Here is an 8896-nt window from a genome sequence, read left to right as displayed (position 1 = left end):
AGTGCATGCCATTAATTGGACAAGCCGGAATAGAGGATGTGGTCACACTTCTTCTTCTTCTTCTTCTTCTTCTTTATTGTCGCCTTGTCCCACGTCACGTAGGGTCCGCGTTGCTCTTCTGGATCGTTCTCCTCTATAGTACTCTATCCATTGCCTCTTCCTTCTTCCATCCTTTCTCCCTTAGGTCCCTGGATATCTTATCCTTCCACCTCATTTTCAGTCTTCCTCTCCTTCTCGCTCCTTCAATCTTTATATCTTCAACTCTGTTTCCGATATACAACATTCTGCTTCTGATGTGGTCATTGGAATTGGAATTATCACTTTCTCTGGTGGCGCCGCAGGACTATATTCTTGCATGAAAGCGATCATAAACATGCCGAATGGCAGCCTGCTATAGATTGTCCCAAGCATTTGTGCCTTTTTTTGCAATTCGAGAGTAGTTCTTGCAGTCCTCGGAGAACGAATACGTTCCCACTTCATTATATCCCATAAGTGTTCAGTTTACTATTCAGTGCAGTTGTTGTACACTAAGAACATGTCGAAGAAGTGGCAACTGCACAGAGATAACAGCCTGCAAAGTGTAATGGTCAATGGTTACTTTACTCTGCAGAAATACCGAATGCGACCATGTGGTACAGCTGATGGTTCCCCATATCGTAAGGCCTGTGATAAGACCTGTATGTCATGGGCGAATGTACTCTGAAACAGGCAGCCCACCAGATCTGCACCATACACCCACACACGTGGACATCCATCACTCATCTACTGACAGAATCTACGGTCAACACTGAAGGTGGTAAGGCATCATTCCACCCCAAGTCAGTTCCTTCACAACACCAGAATAGTCATGCTTATAAGTGTCCCAGTGTCAGTGCTATCCTTACTAGAGGCACAGGTGATCTTAATCCTACTACAAGCAGATGGTCCCCAGTCGTCACTGACGACGCAGCAGGTGCAACACGTGCACAGAGTCCATCCCTAGATGATGTTCGGTCGGTCATCATTGCTTGCACAGTGTGTCGAGCTTAATGTGTGTCTGTACCATGAAGGCCATTCAGAATCTAGTCTGTAGATATGGAAATGTTCCACAGCTCACTGTTGAAAGTAGCGACACACCACCAACACATTGTGCCTCACACACAGAGTAACCCACCGATACATCTATCTAGCTTCCCGCAGACACCTAATGTTTCCTCTTTCAAATGGCTGAAACTGTTCAATAGTAGTATGCACTTGTCAATAGAGCATGATTGTACCCTAGAATAAATGTTGCAAACACTTGTTCATCTCTATACTCAGCGCAGTTATTGCCTGCAGAGTCAAAACAGAGGGTGCACAGACAGGCCTCTTAAGCGCCATCTGGTAGCCGATGACCATTAGAAATGAATCACTAACACTGCAACCCCTCAGGATGCACGTATTATGTCCTGGTGCCACTGAACACAGTTCTTAAGGGCGTTGCCTCTTTTTTTCGGCTTTGTAGAGGTTGCAGCATCGATTACTTGAATTCCCTAGTGATGCAGGTGGGTAGATGCGGTTCGTCCCAACAGAACCTGCTACGGGACCCATGCTGTAAGGGGGGACATTACCACATGGCACAATTCTTCAGAAGGGGGAGGGAATTGACCACTAGTAGTTCCGAACTGAAAATAATTATACAGTTTGGAATAATGTGTGCGCGACTGTTCAGTACCGGAAATAATTGGTCATTTGCACAAAACTGTACTTTTGAATGTTTGAAGAACACAATAGTCAGAATTCTGCTTCATTAAACCATTTTTTACGTGTTCAGTGTGGCACAAGAAATTCATTTGCGAGTTTTGTTCCACTCTAGTCTGCTATCTATTACTGTTATGAACTTGAGTAACGTTGTCGTCGATAGAGATCGTTTGCTTTACATAGTTAACAAAGCTCTCCTAACAACCTTTGGTAGAATTCACTAGGAGACAGTAGGAATGTACCAATGACGGGACGATACACGATTTACTGAACAAGCATGATACATGAAACACGACCATTCCCAAGCATAGCTCAGAACACATTAGTGCAGTGTTGCCAGGTGCGAATTTTTCTTCGGAATATGGAGCCTAAAAATTTCAGAAGATGGAAATTGGTCTTTACATACATATAACCTCTATTCCTGACTAGGGGAATGAAAATAAAACACTGTGTTATAATCAATTTAATTTTAATAGTTACTAATATTTTATCGTGAACATACTTAAAAAACGTGACTTAGGAAGAACAGTTAACATTTTCTTCTTAAATAAGTACTTTAAAGTAACAAAAATACTGTGTACAAAGAATTGGTATGTTTTTTACTGTTGCAAAATTGTTGAGTCACAAATTATTGATGGACTATAACAATACAATCCTTAGCAAACAAATAATGTAAATTCTAAACTTCTTCAACCAGGAAGTAAACAAATCCAAAGAGAGTTTTATACACAGTTCCTACAAACTTTTTTCAACAATCACTACATACTGATATGCTACAACTAAACAGCAAACTTTTCTTATTCTGTCTTTTGACCTATTTGCTTCAGCACCTTTCCATTTTCCACATTACTTTCATTTTCTCGTTCCTTGTGTGACTCTGAATCACTTTCATGTTTGCTTCAATAATTTTGATCAACATCTGAGCCATCGTTGAAGCTGAACTCACTCTCTACTTTATCAAACATTGACTGAACACAGTCATCGAGTCTAGAGCCAGATAACACCATTCAAACTGGGATAGAAAAATGCTTTGTTAGAAAAATCTCATACAAAGGTTATAAACAATTTGAAAGTAAGTATTAGATTAATGTAAACAAAGTTATTTATTTATGCATAAGTCTGAATCATTTGTTAGAATAAGCCTGATTACTTCAAAAGCCTGAGTGAAGAATGTAGGCTATATAAGCAAGTGTATCAAATATTTACATGCTGAGGCATCTTGTTAATATTGTTAGTATTTATCTGACAACTTCCAAATATTTTTATAATTATTAACAGTGAAGGAATATCGTAGCCTACTCTGCAAAGACTAGGTGACATTGTTATGTGCAACACTTTGAAAAACATGTAAAAAGAATTTATCAATTTTTTGGCTTTGTAATTTTTAATTTATAGTCTAAACAAACATGGCATATCTCCTTTGAGCTGAGCATATGTTCACTCTTTGAGCTTGCAAATAAAATGTAATGTACATCAGTGGCTTACTATGAAATTTTTGGAAATGTAATGTAAATTAAATTGCTTTTTTGGTTCAGTTATAGACTTAACAAGTTTCTTGAATATATGTGCAGGTGTGATGGCCAAAACTGGTGCCGAGCATGCTAAAGAATGCAGAAAACGAAAAATGAATGATCCAAGAACAGCAGAAGTGTATCGTCAAGGTCGTGAGAGAAAGAAATCAAAACAACAGAAGTTAATAGCTGAGGGAAAGATAGGTCATTTACGAAAATATGAAAAAGAAAAAGATGCAACACGCCCTTGCTCGTCAAACCAGTGCAAATCCAACATTAAAAATGTCACCTACCACATTAGGTAAAGCTAACACTAGGATCAAGAGATGTCTACCAAAATCACCTTCCAAGCATCCCGAAGTTCTTGGAAATCTCGTCAAATCCTTTTCGCCTCAAAAAATTAATTTTTTTGAAGTTGCTGGCTTTACTGCTAGGAATGTAAAAGAAAAAGAAGGGATTTTGTGCCAAATCAAACAATACAGAAGGTGATACAATTTTATGAAAGAGATGACGTAAGCTGGCAGTGCCCTGGCAGAAAGAAATTCATTTCTATTAAACGCGGTAAAGAGTACAGGCAAAAGAGATTTTTGCTACACATTGTTAAAGAAATTTATGAAGTTTTCTGCAAAGAGTATGGGGAGTTACCCATTAGACTATCAAAATTTAAACAATTAAGACCAAAGCATGTTGCACCTATAACACTAAGAGATCGAGAAGTTTGTGTCTGCACTTATCATGAAAATGCTGCTATGTTATTAAGGTCTTCGAACAAGCATACCAAAAAGTTCAGATGAAGTACTTGAGAAAACAGTTTGTGATTGCACCAATATCAGCTGTATAGACAGGAATTGTGAAGAGTGTGGCACTTCAAATCTTGACAGCTATTTTGAAGGGTTAGATTTAAACGAAAGAATAGTTTTTTATAAATGGTGTGTAGAAGATGGTTGTACAAAGAAACAAGAAATGCAAACAAAGATGTCAGGAGCAAAGATACAACTTTATTTACAATTACAGACTTTGACCAGGCATGTTGACAATGCACGTAGGCAGCAGTCCGAGTTGCGTGTGGTAAAACGTGTCCTTCCCAAAACAGACATAGTTGTACTAGAGGATTTCTCAGAAAACTTTTCGATAAACATCAATCTGAGATCATGCAGGCTCAGTGGTGTTCACTCAATTTGTGTATTTTTACAGCCATTGTGTATTACAAGTGTCCTGAACTGAAGCATATAAACTACTGTGTTGTATCTGATTCTTTAGAACATAGTAAGGACAGTGTCCATGTTTTCAATCAGGCAATTTTAGCACATCTGAAAACAAAAGTTCGGTTTCCATTTTCACATGTCCATTACTTTACAGATGGAGTTGCAAGTCAGGTCAAAGCCAGTTCTCTGTTTGTGATCTTCTTTTTCATGAAGAAGATTTTGATGTAACAGCTGATCGGAGTTGCTTCAAAACAACTCATGGAAAGGGTCCACATGATGGCATCGGAGGAGAACTGAAGAGTCATTTTTCATTTCATACTCCAGAAAAAATAGTAGTAAATAATACAGAAGAATCTGTAACAGCTGCAAAAGATCTTGTCAAAAGTATTATTGTGATTTACATTCCAGAGTCAAGAACTGAAGCAGTAAAGAAAATGTTGGAAAGCCGATGGAATAACTGTTTGCCTATAAGTGGCCTTCGAAAATATCATGTTGCACAACCCTCTTCTGATAAAAAACACATCACACTTTTGGAAAATTCTGTTTTTTCTGGGCAGCATAGTAGTGGAAGGACCTACAAACTCATTCAGAGTGCAAATGTTTTCAAGCAGCACCAGAACCAAGTAGTTAAAAGCAAGTTAACAAATGATTCAGTCTTGTCTAATAGGTCATTTTTACTTTGCAAAGTGTTTAGTGATACAGCTGTTGTATATAGGTATGCATGCATTATTCAGAAGTTTCATGCTGATAAAGACATTTACAAATGATGGGAATGAAGTCAACAGACAATACTACAAGCACATTTAAAGTTGTCCAGAATGATGTTTCTCCTGCTGACATTATTTGTGTGTTAAGTGAACCACATATTAATGGTAGTTCTGAAAGACTTACTTATAAATTTTCAGATCCTGTCGATGGTTATGAAAATAACTAAATGAAAGTTTTTTTCCTAGTACTTTCTTAAAAAACAAAAAAAAAAAAGAAATATCTCAGCAACATTACTCGTGCTTTCTTAAGCATGTAGTTATGCCTAAGTATATAGTTTTTCAATTATTTTGAAGTTTATAAACCATTTTCCATTGTTACTTTATTAAATGTAAAGGGTACTTTCTCAGAACAGTGTTTTAAATTATGTATGTACAAAGTCTATATTTTACTAACAATAATATCACTTTCCTATGCTACATAATTTTAATTTCAGTAATAAATTAATATGTAACTTGTATGATAGCATTTATTGTTATAAAATTCAATAACTAACAATATATTTTGTGTTAAAAGTCAAATTTGTATCGCTGGGAAAAAATGTCCTTCCGTAACACTGCAGCTACTCACTTTCTTGGATGCAGCATTGAATCTAAGAGCTAAAAAAATCTATTATGTCCTTATTTATATACTAAACATATGCAGTTAACCAATTAAAAAATTTGCTAAGTGAAACATAAACATCAGTGTAGGAAATAATCTTTATATTCAAGTATCAAAAAAGCTGTGCTTTTTCTTGTCCATCCGTAACGCTCAGTAAAATAATTAATATTGAAAATATAGAAACATAATATTAGTATTTAAATGCATAAAAAATTTCCTGTTGCTTGTAACAGTTTGCAGAATATATGTTGTGCCCTTGTTCTCCGTTTCTAATTAAAGTTTTTTTCCCAGATTTCACAGAAAAGTGTCCTTCCGTAACAAGATAATAGCACGGCCTGACCCGAATATTATTGTCACAGAACTTGCCCTGATATGATCTATCACTAGTAGCATCAGTAAGTGGAATCAAATCTAGAAATGCATCAGTTATTTCATTTCCTTCAGAACATGTACTCCAAACACAAATGTTTTATGCACCCCTTATCTGTTGATTCATCAACAATGAGACTAAATTTATTTGTCTCAAGCGTGAGAATTACTTCCGCCAAACTTGCCTTGCCAGTAACATTAATTATGATTCCAGCTGCTATTGTTTACCACAATGAACATCTTTTGCAACTTGGGAATCAAGACATACCAGTAGTGCATGGTTGAGGTTCAGTAAATATTAAATAACTCAGAGTGCTAAGTCACGCTCTGCACCAGAACTACCAAGGTGAATTTCACTCGCCTTAACTGTGACATGTAATTTTGAGTTGCCACTAACCGATGACATATCTGTAAGTTTAGGTTGCCCTTGCTAAGCACCACAATTACTTACGTGCTTCTTACCACTCGTGTGCTGTACAGCATCACTTTTACTAGATGTAATTTTTAGATCACAGTTACATGCGCAGCAGTAAGTGTTATAAGGACCTTTCTTGCTGCTTCACAGCCAACCACTGAACACTGTTTTTATTTCCATATTTTGTAATATATTTTACATTTTTGGGCAATGTCACCACAGATGCAGAATCCGACTTCAATTCATATTCAAACAAGCACAGCACTTCACTAATTTGCGCAAGCTTATTGTGTCACCTGGTAACAGTCACGAACTACCCAGCCCTTGCAAGTGCTTTGTTGCCCATGTACTCCTCCTCTGAATTGGCAAAACTCTGAATACAACAGCTGGCCAGCACTTGTTTTTCATGGTTTTGCCAGCCTTTGTGTCCAAACAGTACTGTAGTAGTACAGTGGTAGTAATTGTTAATGAAATGTTTGGTTGTGATCAAATTGGTAGGTATGTGTTATGTAGCTGCATATACTATCTACGAAGGAACATTGGAAAGTTTTGAAAGATTCGCTCAAAATTTCAGGAAGATCGGAAAATTTTAAGTAGATTTACACAAAAATTTCTTATTTCTGGAATTATTAAAAAAATCTGAAGATCTTCTGAAAATTCAAAGGCCCTGGCAACACTGCCCTATTGTTTTTGTGTCATCCAAAGATGAGGCAGTTGATGCTAGTAGGTATCAATATCCCCAGAAATCATCTGAAGATATACTCTCGTATCAAACTATGTATAACGCTAAATGAAATAGTTGGACACTCAAAATTCATTTGAATTACAGTTAATAATAATCTAACTCACGCACTGTTGCATCTGCAGACCTGATTCATGTTCCTTTCACCAATTTCTGGATCAGTCAAAGTATTTTTGCAGTACATTTGTGTACCCGTTCCCACACTTTTCTGTAAAGGTTTCATGCACCAGATATGCCAGTGTGCCCATTGGCTCCCCCTTAATGTAGACAGTTTTAATTTTCCAGCTTACACATTGTAGATCAGTCATTCTCAATTGAGGAGTGATAACATTTAACTGTGTTACATCTCTATTGAGCGTGCTGTGAAATTTTGTCTTGTTCAATGATTTAAACTTCGTAAATTTATAATACTATGCATTTCTCTTTCAACGTGAAATGTTATAGTTAACAAAGAATTTCAAGACAGTACCTGCAATAACAGTAAACTGCTTGATGGTACCTCAGGCAATGATAGAAATACGGAACAGTAGTTACCTTACAGTATTTTTCCCCACACAGCAAAACCAATTGCACCAATGCTCTAGCTACTTGGTCAGTTTCAATGTTTATTCTGCCTCAAGTAGTCTGATCACCACAACTTTTGCTTCAGTTTTATGATGGGGAGGCTTATTTGAAAAAGAAAGCTAGCATTTAAATTAAAGAAAAAATTATTAGGCATTATATTATAATACATGTAGAAAACATGGGAATAGGCCTACATATTGCTGAATAGGAGGCTTGCATTTCACAGTACTCACAACTTTAAACCAGCCATAAAGTTGGCAAATCATGATCTGAATGTCTGCTGTTTTATCCATTTGTCCAGGAGACGATCTTTGTGGTGTCAGCTGCTGTGTCAGTAGTGCCATGACCTACTGCATCAGGACAAAGATGACCAGAACCAAAAATGACTTTTTTTTTTAACTTCATACTTGCAGGCACAGTCATTGTAACAGAACAACTGATTTTGACACCTTGACAGATCCAAACATGGGTGATGTTATTTTTTTAATCTACATCAAAACTCATTTCTGAAGAGAGGTTCACCACTCATCTGCTTTCCAGACTTCATGTTTGTGTACTGTTACTGCCTTCAGTGGTGAGTAAACAATCACAGCTCTTCATCTCACCCACCTTGATGAAACCTTACAATACTCAATAACATCAGCCTTCCAGGAGTTGCAAAATGGACAGTTTACTGTTGGGTTATAGCCCTTCTCCTCTTGAGTTCATAACAACAAGAACCGGTCACTGAAATGCATGAGAGACTTAAGCGAATTATCTGGATGCCAAATGTGTGCTTACCAATTATTGTCACCATGTGTGAACATTGGAAGGTCCAACATTTCCTGGTCTCTTGTATCTGTCTCTTGTCAGTCTATTATTTAGAAAGAAGTCATCAGGTTAGTAACAACCCAGATGGCAGCATCTAAGTTGGCTATCCTGTGCTTTTGAAATTGTATGGTCACACACAAAACTGATTGAGATGGACAACTCCAGAAATTATGTGGGATCACTGCATGGATAG

Source organism: Schistocerca cancellata, chromosome 2 (genome assembly GCF_023864275.1).
Source record: "Schistocerca cancellata isolate TAMUIC-IGC-003103 chromosome 2, iqSchCanc2.1, whole genome shotgun sequence".
NCBI lineage: Eukaryota > Metazoa > Arthropoda > Insecta > Orthoptera > Acrididae > Schistocerca > Schistocerca cancellata.
Note: the sequence above shows the minus strand (reverse complement) of the source record.